The following is a 15,711-nucleotide window of genomic DNA, read 5'->3' on the forward strand; positions in this document are numbered from 1 at the left end:
CTCGAGTTCACTGCAATCAAACAGGCCAGTCAAATCACACACAAATTACAATGCCGGACCTCCTTTGGTAAAACCCACCCAGCTCAAATAGGCCTTAAAACTTAAATGGGTGGAATGTGTTTATTTGGTTATTCAGATGTGGAATAAAAATTTGACATGTCACAATTCTGAAATACCAGCATCATTTTTAAATATTATCATTATACTGCTCAACCCTAATCCGCATCCTTGGCATCTAATAATGTTACTAATAAACGTGGTTTTCTTTACAAAATCCATTTTGATCCACTCGCTATAAAATATTCACAAAACATATAAAGCAAGAGGCATTTTCAGACAGTGTAACTAAATGAAAAACCACAAAATTATGAAGAGGGTTTTCACCTGACAGCGATGATAAGTAGCAATCAAAATTCAGTATTTCGTGTGCATGAGAGATCTCTGCAACACACAAGCACAAAGACAGGTGTTCCTAAACTAATAAAAAATGATCTTTAAAAAGTCCACCACTATAAAGCTGATCTACGAACCAACTTTGAGATCTTGAATGCAGCACGGCCTTCATGCTAAGTTAAGACTAATATCAGTGACGGCTGATGTCCTGACCTGTGATCATGTCAAGGCTGTTCCCTCTTTAAAAACTGCAGTTTTGTGGACATCACAAAAACTGGTTATCATCTTTGCTGGAGCTGTTTTTGCTACCTGTCTCATAACAGTCCTCAACATTCCTGAGGCGTACAGCCGTCTCTCTGCTGGATCTGTGTCCATATCCCAATCGTTCAGCTCTTACAGGCACCCAAGAGAATCTTTTTTCCCAAGCACTGAGATTTAAGAAAGGCAAATTGCAAGTTACTTCAAGACACTGAGATTAGTCACAGCCTTCATATGATATGTGCTCCCAAAAGTGATCAAGCTGTTAAATATACAAGGGGAACTACAAACAGACATAAATATGAGAGTTTGCTTGAGAGCAGCAGTCTGTTAAAGCCTTTGATGTCATACACTGAACAAAGACTCGACTCAAACCGAGCCCTTCTGGAATATTTAGCGACTTGTATTCTGTCAGTTCTTAAGAATATCTAGGCCTGAATTTATATTGAACACCTCTAACAAGTAAGAATGCATATCTTTGCTTGTATCCACACTAAATACATTAGAGGAATCACCTTTTTCAAAAAAAACAAACAAACAAAAAACAAAATGCTGCAGATTCATGTATAAAATGATTCTACAACCCCAATTCCAATGAAGTTGGGAAAGAAGTTGGGACAGGGACAACAAAAGACTGGGAAAGTTGGGGAATGCTCAAAAAACACCTGTTTGGAACATTCCACAGGTGAACAGGTTAATTGGAAACAGGTGAGTGTCATGATTGGGTATGAAGGGAGCATCCCTGAAAGGCTCAGTCGTTCACAAGCGAGGACGGGGCGAGGTTCACCACTTTGTGAACAACTGCGTGAGCAAATAGTCCAACAGTTTAAGAGCAACGTTTCTCAATGTGACATTGCAAGGAATTTAGGGATTTCATCATCTACAGTCCATAATATCATCAAAAGATTCAGAGAATCAGGAGAAATCTCTGCAAGTAAGTCACAAGGCAGAAAACCAGCATTGGATGCCCGTGACCTTCGATCCCTCAGGCGGCACTACATTAAAACTGACATCATCCTGTAATGGATATTCCCACATGGGCTCAGGAACACTTCAGAAAACCACTGTCAGTGAACTCAGTTCATCGCTCCATCTACAAGTGCAAGTTAAAACTCTGCCATGCAAAGCAAAAGCCACATATCAAGTTCAAGTTCAAAGTGTTTACTGTCATTTGCACAGAGGAAACAGGTTTCCTTATATACAATGAAAAGCTTACTTTGCTCCTCGCTAAGAATGCCAAATATAACATTAAAAATACAAAAGAGTATATATACAAGCATATATATTAATCAAGAAATAACGCACTAAATATAGGCTACTAATAGAGGTTTTTAAATTTACAACAGGTTAGGTTGCAATGTATAAATTACAGTGGTATGGATGGATAGTGCTGTGCCTTCCCGGGAACATGATTATCTGCAGCAGGAATGAGTGGTAAAGTGCAATAGTGCAATTGTAAACATGTGCTACAGTAAAGTGGCAGTAGGTGCAGGTTATTCCTGAGGAAAGAGGTCTTTACCAGTGGGATACACATCACACGTCTGTACCTCAGTCTGGGCAGACCGAAGTGTGAATAGTTATTTCTGATTCAGAACTCTGATTGCGGTGGGGAAGAAGGAGTTCTTTAGTCTGGAGGTCTTGCACATCATGCTCCTATACCTCCGGCCTGAGGGCAGAGGTTTGAACAGTCCGTGCTGGGGGTGGGTGGGGTCTTTGATGATGGAGGCAGCCTTCCTTTGGACTCTATGGTTGTAAATGTTCTGCAGAGAGTGCAGTGGAGAGTTGGTGATCTTCTCTGCAGTCTTCACCACTCTCTGTAGGCATTTACGATCCATCATGGTCAAGCTGCCGTACCACACGGAGGCTCTCAATGACGCAGTTGTAGAAGTTGCTGAGGATCACCGGAGACATCCCAAACTTCCTCAGCCTCCTCGGGAAGTACAGCCGCTGTTGAGCCTTTCTGACTAGCATATATCAACAACACCCAGAAACGCCGCCGGCTTCTCTGGGCCCGAGCTCATCTGAGATGGACTGACGCAAAGTGGAAAAGTGTCCTGCGGTCTGGCGAGTCCACATTTCAAATTGTTTTTGGAAATCATGGACGTCGTGTCCTCCGGGCCAAAGAGGAAAAGGACTGTCCGGATTGTTTTCAGTGCAAAGTTCAAAAGCCAGCATCGCTGATGGTGTGGGGGGGTGTTAGTGCCCATGGCAGGGGTAACTTGCACATCTGTGAAGGCACCATTAATGCTGAAAGGTACATACAGGTTTTGGAGCAACATATGCTGCCATCCAAGCAGCGTCTTTTTCAGGGACATCCTGCTTATTTCAGCAAGACAATGCCAAGCCACATTCTGCACGTGTTACAAAAAAAAGCCTACAGGTCAAAGAAAGGTTTTTGAAAATGTGAAAAGGCAATCTTTTCAACACGTTGTCATTTGCTTAACAGCTTTTATATAATATAAACTCATTTTTAAAGAAGATCATCAATTTTATCATGCAGAAAATGTCAGGTGGTGCAGCTACATTTTAATAAGATATATTAAATTATAAGAACACGTACATATTAGTCCTTGTACTTAGACACCTGTACAAAACTGACTTACAATAATAGCAACTCGTTTTCATGGTTTTCTTGGGGTCACACTGCCTTGCTATGTACAATGAACCAGTCTAACTATGACTTTAAAACAATGACAATTTTTTTCAATATTTGTGCTATAAGGGCTTTTTGCACCATGAAGGTTGCTATGGGGACTTCTTTATGATGCAATTACCCAATCTTTCTTAAAAGCATGTCAAAATGAAAGTCCTTTGTTGTGAGTTGTGCCACATGAGTCATGACATCTAAGGAAATCAGAATTTATAGACAAAAGTTATGCAATAATAGAATACTTTTAAAGCTGCCCTGTTTTGCAAAATGTTAGGCCATTAAAGGGTTAAAACATGATGTTATTTCATGTAACATGTTATGTGTGCCAAATTTTGTATGTATTTATTAAATTATTTAACAGCAAATTAATAGACACAAAATGCACGTCATTATATGACCTTCTTAATATTTCAATCTACACTGTACAAAATATTATGACATATTTCAAACTTTTGAACTTTTATATATTTTGCTACCACAGGTGGCCAATAGTAGTTAAACATCTGGAAGTCTAGAGTTATTATGGTCATTTTGCTACACATGAAAATGACATTATCATTTAGAAATGCCAAAAAGATTTTACTTTACTTTGTGAAAACAAGAATATACACACAACAACAGCTTTTCATCAAATTCAGGTCATTATAAAATATCTTGTCTTCTACTTTCAACAGGATTTGAGCTCAGGGCGAGAAACAATTCACATAAATGTATAACTTAATTCTGTTACTAGATCTAGATCTAACGTTTAACTGTTTTTAATTCAAATAAGTTACTGGGTTAGAATGAGGCCAAGCTAAATTCTTTTCAGAAGAACCAAAGCAATGTTCCTCATCAATCCAAATCTCAAGAACCCTTCAAATCAACCTCTGCCGTTTTCTGTACTTTTGCAATGCACAGTAAGAACTGAAGCAATACAGGACACACTATTCATGCTGCCAAGCAATTCCTCTACATCCCAAATACAGCCATGCGAGGACAGCCTCTTTGTCAGCATCCGCCTTTTGCAAAATGTGTTATTCAAGCATGTGTGCAGCAGAGATGTGGGCAGCTGTAGCTGAGCCAGAACACAAGGCTGTTCTTGCCCAGCATCCAGTGGCATCACATCACTCATATTCGCTCAGTTGCGCAACATGAGAGGACCAAGGGTGAGTCGTCTCCGTCAAACAAGCGTCTCAATGCCAGAAGGGTCTGCTTGACAGCAGGGTTATTAATCTGAATGGACGATGCTGGGCTCTACATGAGACAGAGCTATCGTATAAAACTCTGTGAAATTACACTGCAGCACACTGAAATCACAAATTACAGACGGCATGATACTATTGTCTATCGTCCGATATCATTATCGATATCAGTCCATTATTATTTCCTTTAAAGGAGACTTTATTTACTCCTTATTTCCAGTTTATTTATTACTCCTTCAACTGTATACAGTATAAAATCATTAACATCTTAATTCAGTCTTTGTATGATGTGTCCTACTCCTCTGTTATGAACTTTGTATGCTAATAACCACTGCCCTGATTGGCAGTTTCATTTGATTCATTTGGTGCAAAATTGGTGGAATACCCCTTTAAACTTGTTTATGTTAAAAGCTCAGATATAGCCACAAAATCATAGGCATGTACAGCGACCCTGAGACCTTGTAATTCACTTGTAAAGTAGCTTTTGTTTACATGTTTACCCTGCTAAAATAACGCTAACTTATGCCAGCCTGGTATGAGGGACTGGCCTGTATCATCAAGCTAACAGTGGAAAATGTACATTTTATAGCAGAAGAAGTGTTTTAGATGCTGGTATGCTGGTCAACCAGCATGACTATCAGCTAAATCAGCATCTGACCAACACTGGGCCAGCATTAACCCGCTTAGACCAGCTTAGATCAGCATGGAATGTACCTGGTCTGTGCCGTTTTTTCAGCTGGGCTGATTCTACCAACAAAGATTTAAGGCTGTCAGTGAATATTACTGGTGCCTCTTAGCTAAATGCCCAACTTACTCTAGCGAGAACAGAAAGTGGGTCCAGTTACCCCACAGCAAGCCTGTTCATGTCAATGAAAAACAGTCTGCTGAATCAGTCACTAAGACAGAATGTAATGTTTGGGATATATGATGTTACATCGCTGGCTCACGCTCTCCTGTCCATCAGAGACGTCTGGATGTGAAACAGCAGAGGCGACAGTGACAGTATGCAGGCTGGCTGAGTGGGCGTTTGTTCGAGTGGGGGGGTGGGACACTTGCTGAATGTGACGCAGAATGCAGCAGCAAATCCTAACAGGCCTGTAGATTAATGCATTTTGTAAGGAAAATATGCCAAAACAACAAAGACTTCACATTTCACAATTTCTAGGATGGTAGATACTATGTATATATATACACACACACACACACACACACACATATATATATTAGGGCTGTCGAAGTTAACGCGATAGTAACGCATTAACGCAATCTCAATTTAACGCAATTTTAAAAAATAGTGCCGTTAACGCAAATTCTATTTGGGCCTGCGAGCCCGGCGTCTTTCATTAAGAGTAGAGGAGTGAGTGTCTGTGTTTACATGCAAAGATATTTACATTACAGATTCAGACTGAGGTGTTTACATGCAAAGATATTTACATTACAGATTCAGACTGAGGTGTTTACATGCAAAGATTTTTACATTACAGATTCAGACTGAGGTGTTTACATGCAAAGATATTTACATTACAGATTCAGACTGAGGTGTTTACATGCAAAGATTTGAACATTACAGATTCAGACTGAGGTGTTTACATGCAAAGATTTTTACGTTACAGATTCAGACTGAGGTGTTTACATGCAAAGATTTTTACGTTACAGATTCAGACTGAGGTGTTTACATGCAAAGATTTGAACATTACAGATTCAGACTGAGGTGTTTACATGCAAAGATTTGAACATTACAGATTCAGACTGAGGTGTTTACATGCAAAGATATTTACATTACAGATTCAGACTGAGGTGTTTACATGCAAAGATATTTACATTACAGATTCAGACTGAGGTGTTTACATGCAAAGATTTGAACATTACAGATTCAGACTGAGGTGTTTACATGCAAAGATTTTTACGTTACAGATTCAGACTGAGGTGTTTACATGCAAAGATTTGAACATTACAGATTCAGACTGAGGTGTTTACATGCAAAGATTTGAACATTACAGATTCAGACTGAGGTGTTTACATGCAAAGATTTTTACATTACAGATTCAGACTGAGGTGTTTACATGCAAAGATTTGAACATTACAGATTCAGACTGAGGTGTTTACATGCAAAGATTTTTACATTACAGATTCAGACTGAGATGTTTACATGCAAAGATTTGAACATTACAGATTCAGACTGAGGTGTTTACATGCAAAGATTTGAACATTACAGATTCAGACTGAGGTGTTTACATGCAAAGATTTTTACATTACAGATTCAGACTGAGGTGTTTACATGCAAAGATTTTTACATTACAGATTCAGACTGAGGTGTTTACATGCAAAGATTTGAACATTACAGATTCAGACTGAGTTGTTTACATGCAAAGATTTTTTCCAATCCGTTTGAATACAGACGGATTACAGCCTCAGACTGAGGTGATCATTCTCACTCTGTTCATTCTGATGAAAATCTTCGTTTACACGCTCACTACAAGTAATAAAATGATGCGCAGGCGTGGAGCAGCGCTTAGAGTAAACGTTACCAGCGAACATCACGTGAGGTCCAGTCGTGCTGAACGGTATAAACCGCGCCGCGCATACACAGACCGTATTTACACGTTCCGATTGGAATGTAGTTGGATTCAGGCGTTTACACGGATATTATTCTTCCGTTCAACTGATTATTTAGAGGTTTACCCACCTCGTTCAATCGGATAGAAAATGTACGACGAATGGCCTCAATCGCACTAGACTATTCCGATTGAGGTGTTTACATGAACGTATTCTATTCCGACTGAGCTATTAGTCGGATTATTAACGGATTAATCGCAATAAAAATTCTTAATTGTTTGACAGGCCTAATTTTGTGTATATATATATATATATATATATATATATATATATACACATACACACATGCATACACACACACACACACACACACGTACAGCTTCTGTCAGAATAAAACCTCGTTAGACCATTTCTTTTGGTCCAGTCATCATGAACTTCAACCATAATGTAAAAGACAACAGACGTTTTCAAATTATGTCAAAGACTGAAAAACAAGAATGGAGATACGAGGTTTGTTCTGACAGCAGCTATCATTTACGTCATTTACGTACATCAGTCTCAAAGGCACAGTAACGAAAACAGCCTGTTGGATTTCTAAGGGATTAAGAAAAGTCAGAGACTGACCAGATAAAAACAATTTCAAATGTGTTTGGTACACAAATTCAGAAAAAATTAACTACAAGAAAAATGTAGCATACGGCTCCTTTAAGCGAAATGAAGTCTGGCGCAGGGTGAATCTGACTGTATGAACAGAGACTTCATTGTCATTCAGTGGGTGCCAAATATGCCAAAAATGGTTCTTCAGATTTATGACGTAGGTTGAACATGTAGACTCTTCTACAAATTTCTTTAAAGGAAAACAAATGTCCTTCTACATTTTAAACACCGAGCATCACCGACCCTCATATACAGAAATAACAGAGCGCAACAACGTATTGTTTTAAATAAATGACTCATAGCGCAACAGCATGTTTACATAAGCAAACACTGATTCATTTAAAACACTAACTCTCCCAATGAGACGCAAAACGTTTAGACTATTATTATACATTTATATATTTCACAGTTAAGCTGAACAGAAAACTGCATCCAGTCTGGTCCACACATTTCAGTGTTTGGTAATGAACAGCCTCATTTAGTGAGCGATAGCTATTGTCTGCACGCAGGGCACATCACAATGGAATCAGTCCTACTTCTTTGGAGGAGGACAGTGTTTGTTTCAAATTCAAGTTGAAGTGCTTTCATTGACGTGACCAAATAACGCACTTGTCCACATCTCCAACATCCATTTTGGTAACTCGGCTGAGTCAGAACATTTTTGCTAATAGCTCTGCTGCTCAGAAATGAATATTTATTTGAGGATAAATATAACCGAGCGGTGCTAAGGCTGGATTTTAACATTACCAGCCATGGATTTATAAAACCTCTTTGGTGGTGATCGAATTGATCTTTGATTCTTCCCTCTTTTATTCTTCCCATTTACCTATCGTTTTGGAAAAGAAGATGAATTAATACTAAGTAATGGATACTCACAGCTCTATCACACATACAGTAGCTCACTGTTCTAAATCAAATTTAAACTGTAATGCTCATTAGCATTAGGGTAGAGTACTGAAATTAAATTCTGTGGCGTCTGGCATGGGCTCCAGGTTTCAATGGGAGCTCAAGGGGTGTGGCATGCAAAGTTGCGGCTGCACTAGCAACCCACTCCCATTAAAAATGACATCTGTTGTTGTTGTTGTTAGTTTGGAATGTGTTTACATGTTGGTTGTGTTTTATTGTACTCTGTTGTGGGTTAGTTAGTGTGATACAGTGGGTACGGAAAGTATTTAGACCCCTTTAAATTTTTCACTCTTTGTTTCATTGCAGCCATTTGCTAAAATCATTTTAACGAGAATTTTAATTCTCGTTAATGTGCACTCAGCACCCCATCTTGACAGAAAAAAAACAGAAATGTAGAATTTTTTGCAAATTTATTAAAAAAGAAAAACTGAAATATCACATGGTCATAAGTATTCAGACCCTTTGCTGTGACACTCATATTTAACTCACATTCTTCTGATCCTCCTTGAGATGGTTCTACTCCTTCATTGGAGTCCAGCTGTGTTTAATTAAATGGACTGGACTTGATTAGGAAAGGCACACACCTGTCTATACAAGACCTCACAGCTCACAGTGCATGTCAGAGCAAATGAGAATCATGAGGTCGAAGGAACAGCCCAAGGAGCTCAGAGACAGAATTGTGGCAAGGCACAGATCTGGCCATGGTTACAAAAGAATTTCTGCAGCACTCAAGGTTCCTAAGAGCACAGTGGCCTCCATAATCCTTAAATGGAAGACTTTTGGGACGACCAGAACTCTTCCTAGACCTGGCCGTCCAGCCAAACTGAGCAATCGTGGGAGAAGAGCCTTGGTGAGAGAGGTAAAGAAGAACCCAAAGATCACTGTGGCTGAGCTCCAGAGATGCAGTAGGGAGATGGGAGGAAGTTCCACAAAGTCAACTATCACTGCAGCCCTCCATCAGTCGGGGCTTTACGGCAGAGTGGCCCGGCGGAAGCCTCTCCTCAGAAAGCCCACAGAGTTTGCCAAAAAACACATGAAGTACTCCCAGACTATGAGAAATAAGATTCTCTGGTCTGATGAGATGAAGATTGAACTTTTTGGCTTTAATTCTAAGCGGTATGTGTGGAGAAAACCAGGCACTGCTCATCACCTGCCCAATACAATCCCAACAGTGAAACATGGTGGTGGCAGCATCATGCTATGGGGGTGTTTTTCAGCTGCAGGGACAGGAAGACTGGTTGCAATTGAAGGAAAGATGGATGCGGCCAAGTAAAGAAATATCCGGGAAGAAAACCTCTTCCAAAGTGCTCTGGACCACAGACTGGGCCAAAGGTTCACCTTCCAACAAGACTATGACCCTAAGCACACAGATAAAATAACAAAGGAGTGGCTTCTTTACAACTCTGTGACCATTCTTGACGGGCCCAGCCAGATTCCTGACCTAAACCCAATTGAGCATCTCTGGAGAGACCTGAAAATGGCTGTCCACCAACGTTCACCATCCAACCTGATGGAACTCGAGAGGATCTGCAAGGAAGAATGGCAGAGGATCCCCAAATCCAGGTGTGAAAAACTTTTGCATCATTCCCAAGAAGACTCATGGCTGTCCTAGCTCAAAGGGGTGCTTCTACTCAATACTGAGCAAAGGGTCTGAATACTTATGACCATGTGATATTTCAGTTTTTCTTTTTTAATAAATTTGCAAAAAATTCTACATTTGTTTTTTTTTCTGTCAAGATGGGGTGCTGAGTGCACATTAACGAGAAATAAAATGAACTTTTTTGATTTTAGCAAATGGCTGCAATGAAACAAAGAGTGAAAATTTAAAGGGGTCTGAATACTTTCCGTACCCACTGTATGTAGTGTTCACTGTCAGTGGGTGCTGTATGGCTGGTGGTGACCTTCCCTGCTTTCTGCGTTACTCAGTCGCCTTTTCCACTTTGCTCAATAAAAAGGCATTTCTTTGAGCAGAAAAAAGCCATCCTCTGGTTCTTCTTTAGCGCCAATTCAACAGTACTTTTACAGTACTGGATTACTTCAATATTACCATGAACTGAAAAACTGCATGTCATTTAATACCACATTTTGTCTCATTGATATACATGAGCTTATAAGCATACCTGCTCCAAAAGTATTATTACCTACCCACTTCCAGCACCTCAAACTCATTTCGTATTTAGAAAAATATTCATAAACTTATAATACTCCTAAAATAAACCTAAACAATATTTCAAATCTAATGAACCTAGAAAACCTCAAATTTTTCAAAATCTCAAATCTCTGTCTAATCACACATAAGCACAGTGATTGATAGTGGCAACATAAACAATCTCACTGCTGAAGAATTTTCTATAAGCTTTTATTTTCTGGCAGAGGTAGGACTTTGAATCTGTGTGAAATGACGGACTTATGCTCTACCGATCAAAAGTAGAGTCGCTATTGTTATGGTGGTGGAAAGTGTTCAGGAAGAATTTGGCCAGTCGTCCAAACAGTGTTAACATTTGCTGGAGTATAATACTGTGTGAGAGGCATGAGCATTTGTTGGCTAACAAATGCTAAGAAATGATGCAGGAAGAACATAATTTTCCTTGCCCACTAAGCCTGGTAGTTCAGAAGAAGCAACTATAAAGAAGAAACTCTCTAAAGCCTAGATTCATTTTTGTAAAATTGTGTAAGTGATCATCCATAATGTATGCATTTTTTTTTTTGTAAATCTGTGTGGGACACTCATTTTACCACAGTTAAAGGATGTTTTTAAAGTGCTACCTAGCTCTCTCAGTGGTAGTCAGTAGGCACAACTAAAGAGAGTTGGGTTTGTGTGGCATGGGGCTGTGAAGAGAAGCCACTGACACAAAAGCTGCCCTAATTCTGATTTGAGGGACCACTCGACATCAGCATCTTCAGCAATATAGTCCCAATCAACTCAGTCTAACAGAGACAAAACCTCTCATTTGAGATTACCAGTACTTTTCTTTATCTGGCAGTCAATAGTACATTCATGTATCAAAGTACTGGTGTTAGTATTGATGGATTGATGGATGGGTGGGTGGGTAGACGGGTTGGTGGTTTCTACATGGCAGGCAAGCAGGCAGGCAGACAGGCTAGATGGATGGATGGATGGATGGATGGATGGATGGATGGATAGATAGATAGATAGATAGATAGATAGACAGAAAATCCTATGTAAACCTAGCTTCCCACAGTAAAACGCCTTAAAGCTTACTGAAACTGAATTATTTTTATCAGCACACAACCTAGTTTTGGGCTTGCCCTCCAGAGCGCACCACAGCAAGAACAAGAGCAGCAGAGTAGGACAAGAGAAAGGCAAAATGACACCTAGGAGATTCCAGCATGTCAGCTGAGAGAGCAAACCTGAATAATATTTTCTGTGCATGTTGGACTTACAAGTGACATGCATGCATGTTTTATTAATGTTTAACCTCAAATGCTCTGCGGCACTCTCAGATAACACTCGGCCGAAAAGAAGCTTTGTAAGTTACAATGAGGGCAGCTCTACAGGAGCAGACCAAGTGCACCTGCAAACCTGCAGCAAAGAAAACCTTCAACTCACTGTCAAATTATGACAATGGCTGTTTGTGTTGTTTGTTGGGAAGATGCTCTCCAGCATTGCAAACCAAACTTAAAGACTTTGCATCTGCCTCGTAATAGAAAACTTCGATCCCTTAAACTCTAGGCTTATCATTCAATGTATTAGGCTTATCACTGAAACTACTAATCTTCAGATTTATTATTTAGACCTACTCAATACCTACCAGAAGTGTGAAATGACAAATGACAACTACTTTTGCCACAGTAGTCGAGCATACTTTTCCTTGCAGCTGTACTTTTATTTTCTATTTTAAATAGGAATAAAATTATAGTATTTTTACTTTTACTGGAATTTATTTCTAATAAAGCCTAAAGCTGCTGGCCTATGTCCAAGTGCCTACAAGCTAGCTAGTGTAGCTCATGAGAGCCAAAGTTCAAGGAAAGATGGAATTAGTTTAGGCAATAAGCTTTGCCAATAAATTCAGTGAAACCTTGAGCATTATATCTTCTTTCTGAGGCAAATATTAACTTAAAAGTAGTCTAACTCACACTACCTACTCATTCACTCTTACATGAGTCAGTGTCTTTATTAATAACTTAACTTGCATTCAAATGAATTATCACTAGCACGTTACTCACACTTAAGCAGGGAAAATGTCAATTAAGTACAACTTCTTTACTTTTCAGCATCAGTAAAAAATAGAAAAGCAAGTATTTAGCTTCCATTCTTTTCAGGAGACTCGCTTTCAGTTTTTCAAAGAAACCTGCAGGGGTATTTTTCTACAGTTCAGTCTTAGAAGTTGGTTGCATTTTCTGTCACAATCCAAATAATTGGAGTTACAATTTTAGACTCGTAAGCCCACAAAACTTTACTCCTCGTCTGAGATGTCCTGTTTAGATTTTGTAGTGCAAACTGTTTTCATTTTTTTTACAGTAATGGCTACACATCCTTTCACACCCACAGAACTGAGTTTTCTTCCCACAGTGGAAGGATGGACAGAAACACCTGTCAATTTTCTCAGATCTAAAGCAAAAGTGGAGCTTGGTTTTCTCCTCTCTCTCAAAGACAGGGACTACCAGGTCTTTTTATGGTCGTTAGGAGTCTTATTTTCTCATTTTTTGACCTTTTGGACATTTTTTTACACATACTTTACTTTCACTTTCCCTTTCCTTTTGCAAGTGGATTATCTTATATCTAATCTCCTCAGAAATATCTCCGGTATAATAAATAGCTTGTACTTGTAGATGTTTTGATTAGAAATTAAGTAAATGAAGGCTGGTCTCTGACTTTTGCACATACATACAGTCTTAAAAATAAGGTTCGTCGGAGTGACTTCTGGTTTTCTAAAGAACTTCTGAGTGAATGAAATGGCATGTGGGACGGTTTTAAACCATTTTAAGGTTTAAAGAACCTACACATAATGTAAAGGTTTTACATCAGTTGGCACTTTTATCCTAGAACAATACATGCAAGCCAAGAACCGTTTAAGAACCTTGTATGGGAGTGAGGGATTACAGTGTGGGCCCAGGTACTGGCCCCTGCAGTTTAAGGGGCTTGGGAAGTACAGGCCAAAGATGAAATAAGAAAACCTCGACAACTTACGCCTAATCGGTGAATCATCCTCCTACATTATATAACCACAGGAGCCAAAACAAGCAACAAATAGGTTTGAAATTATTCTTGGCCCACTTCCTCGCCGTGCACACGCCACCACAACCCGATGGATTCCACGCTGGCCGATGTGCAAGCACCTTCTCTAGGAATCCAGCAGGAACATGCAGCCCAGACCCTGTTGCTACTGGAGACAAGTCCTCCCACTCCTCTTGTCCAGAACAAACCTTAAACCTGCCAATCTCCGCAGGTATAGACCTGGCACTTGGAGGCTGACGAAAGCTGAAAAAAGGACAATCCGCCACGTAATCTCTTTTCTTACCACCTTTCCATCCTTTCAGCACGATCTACATTAGAAGAGGAGTAAGTAACCTCCACGTATGTGATTCTGTTCATCTGCTGAGAGACACTGGCATCAAGTTCAGAGTCAAAGCCTCTGAGCGACTGGATTATGAGTCAGTGCAGCTTCACCGTTCAGCTTTCATCACACCTTGTGGGCTGCCTCCTGTGCATAGGGATCAATGCTAAAGCACAGTCCACCTCACATCAGCATCCATGGTGTCACGTTGACCTCCATTAGCCTTTGAACAGTGCAGCTTTGGCAAGATCGTTGAAACGGGCCCTCTAGAACGGCCTCCGTGGCGATTAAGGTAAAAGGGAGAGGGGCTTCAGCACTGTTGGCTGCAACTCTCCAGTATTTTAGGTTCTGCGACGCAATAGGGCTGAAAGTGCGTGGGTGTGCGAGGCTGGGAGCTGAACAGCGTCAGGCTACAACAACTGTGTACAAGCCAAGCGTGGAATACAGTTTATTCGCAGCGTTAGCGGTGAAATAAAACACCTCCCACCAAACCAAAATGTTCAAACCTGCACGAACACATCAAGCAAACGCTTCGCCGGGGCGGACAGGTGTCGCAAAGTATGATAACTAGCTTTAGTGGCTATGTCTTCTGCAGGAGCCTGAAGTTGGCTTCTTTTTCCAATTTTCCGTTCCACCTTAAACGGTGCAGCGGTAACGTTCTGGCGCTCCGAGACGCCAGAACGTATCTGCTGCATCATTTAAGGTGGAACGGAAAATTCTAATAGGCAGCCAACTTCATCTTCGTGTCAACTGCCCACTCAGTAATTATGAAAAAAGCAACCAAACTATTGCTTTTTGACCCAATTTGTCCGCCCCTGCTCTTCTCGAACATAACAGCGAAGGTGTCTGCTCGCTGTTGGGCGAAATTTGAGAGAGCTTTCAGGGACACCCAGTCGAGCTGCTGTTCAACGGTCATGGGAACTAACGTTAACCACCACATGCAGCTAGCTGGCTAATGTGTCCTGACACGTTATTGATAACTGCGCAGGGCTGTTTAGCCACAAACCACGAAACGGAGACGCTGCTGAGCGAAGCCAGAAGGGTGAGGAAAAGGCGCAGCAGCGGAAGGTACTCACTCATGCCTCGGTTTAGGAGAGTGTGGAAGCGCTCAGTCCTCCGCGGCGAGACCCCACATCGCTGCTCCGGGCTCCGAACCTCCACGCAGTTGTCAAGCGACTGGAGCCGATAGCAACAGTTTTGGTTTTTCTTGACTGGCGTCAAGGCGTCCAATCAGGACGTGCGCACGCTCGCTTCGCGCTCACACCCCTCCCCCGGCGGACCAATCAAAACGCAGATCGGCCGTTGGAGGCACGTCTTGTGGGCGTGGTTTAGTGCTCCGGCCTTGGCGTGGTATTTGAACTTGTCAAAATCCACAGCGCAGTCAGCCGAGAGTGAGTCATTTCTCTGTGATGTTAAGCTCGCGGTCACAGTCACAGAGTTATGGAAGCCCATTACTGCCACTTAGGGGAGACAGTTCTCTCAAAATCATCACTTACTGTCTCGAAATGATGACTTATTATGTCGAAATAACAACTTACAGTCGGATATTATGGCAATGACCTAGTGTCTTGCGATAGCTAGAAGTGAT

General features: G+C 40.7%; 1 protein-coding gene across 3 annotated transcripts in view; it reads right to left on the reverse strand.

The window, feature by feature from the left end:
• Positions 1 to 15,324, reverse strand: part of LOC108435570 (cyclin-dependent kinase-like 5) — a 130,145-nt gene extending 114,821 nt beyond the window's left edge. For 2 of the 3 annotated variants that reach the window (XM_017711503.2, XM_017711504.2), the window contains exon 1: positions 15,200 to 15,324. The gene's annotated coding sequence lies outside the window, so the exon portion shown is untranslated. Of the gene's footprint in view, positions 1 to 13,756; positions 14,340 to 15,199 lie in introns of those variants that run through there. The other variant, XM_037541296.1, reaches the window with a different exon arrangement.
• Between the last annotated feature and the right edge of the window lie 387 nt (positions 15,325 to 15,711).

The sequence above is a fragment of the Pygocentrus nattereri genome, chromosome 9, assembly GCF_015220715.1.
Source record: "Pygocentrus nattereri isolate fPygNat1 chromosome 9, fPygNat1.pri, whole genome shotgun sequence".
Classification (NCBI taxonomy): domain Eukaryota; kingdom Metazoa; phylum Chordata; class Actinopteri; order Characiformes; family Serrasalmidae; genus Pygocentrus; species Pygocentrus nattereri.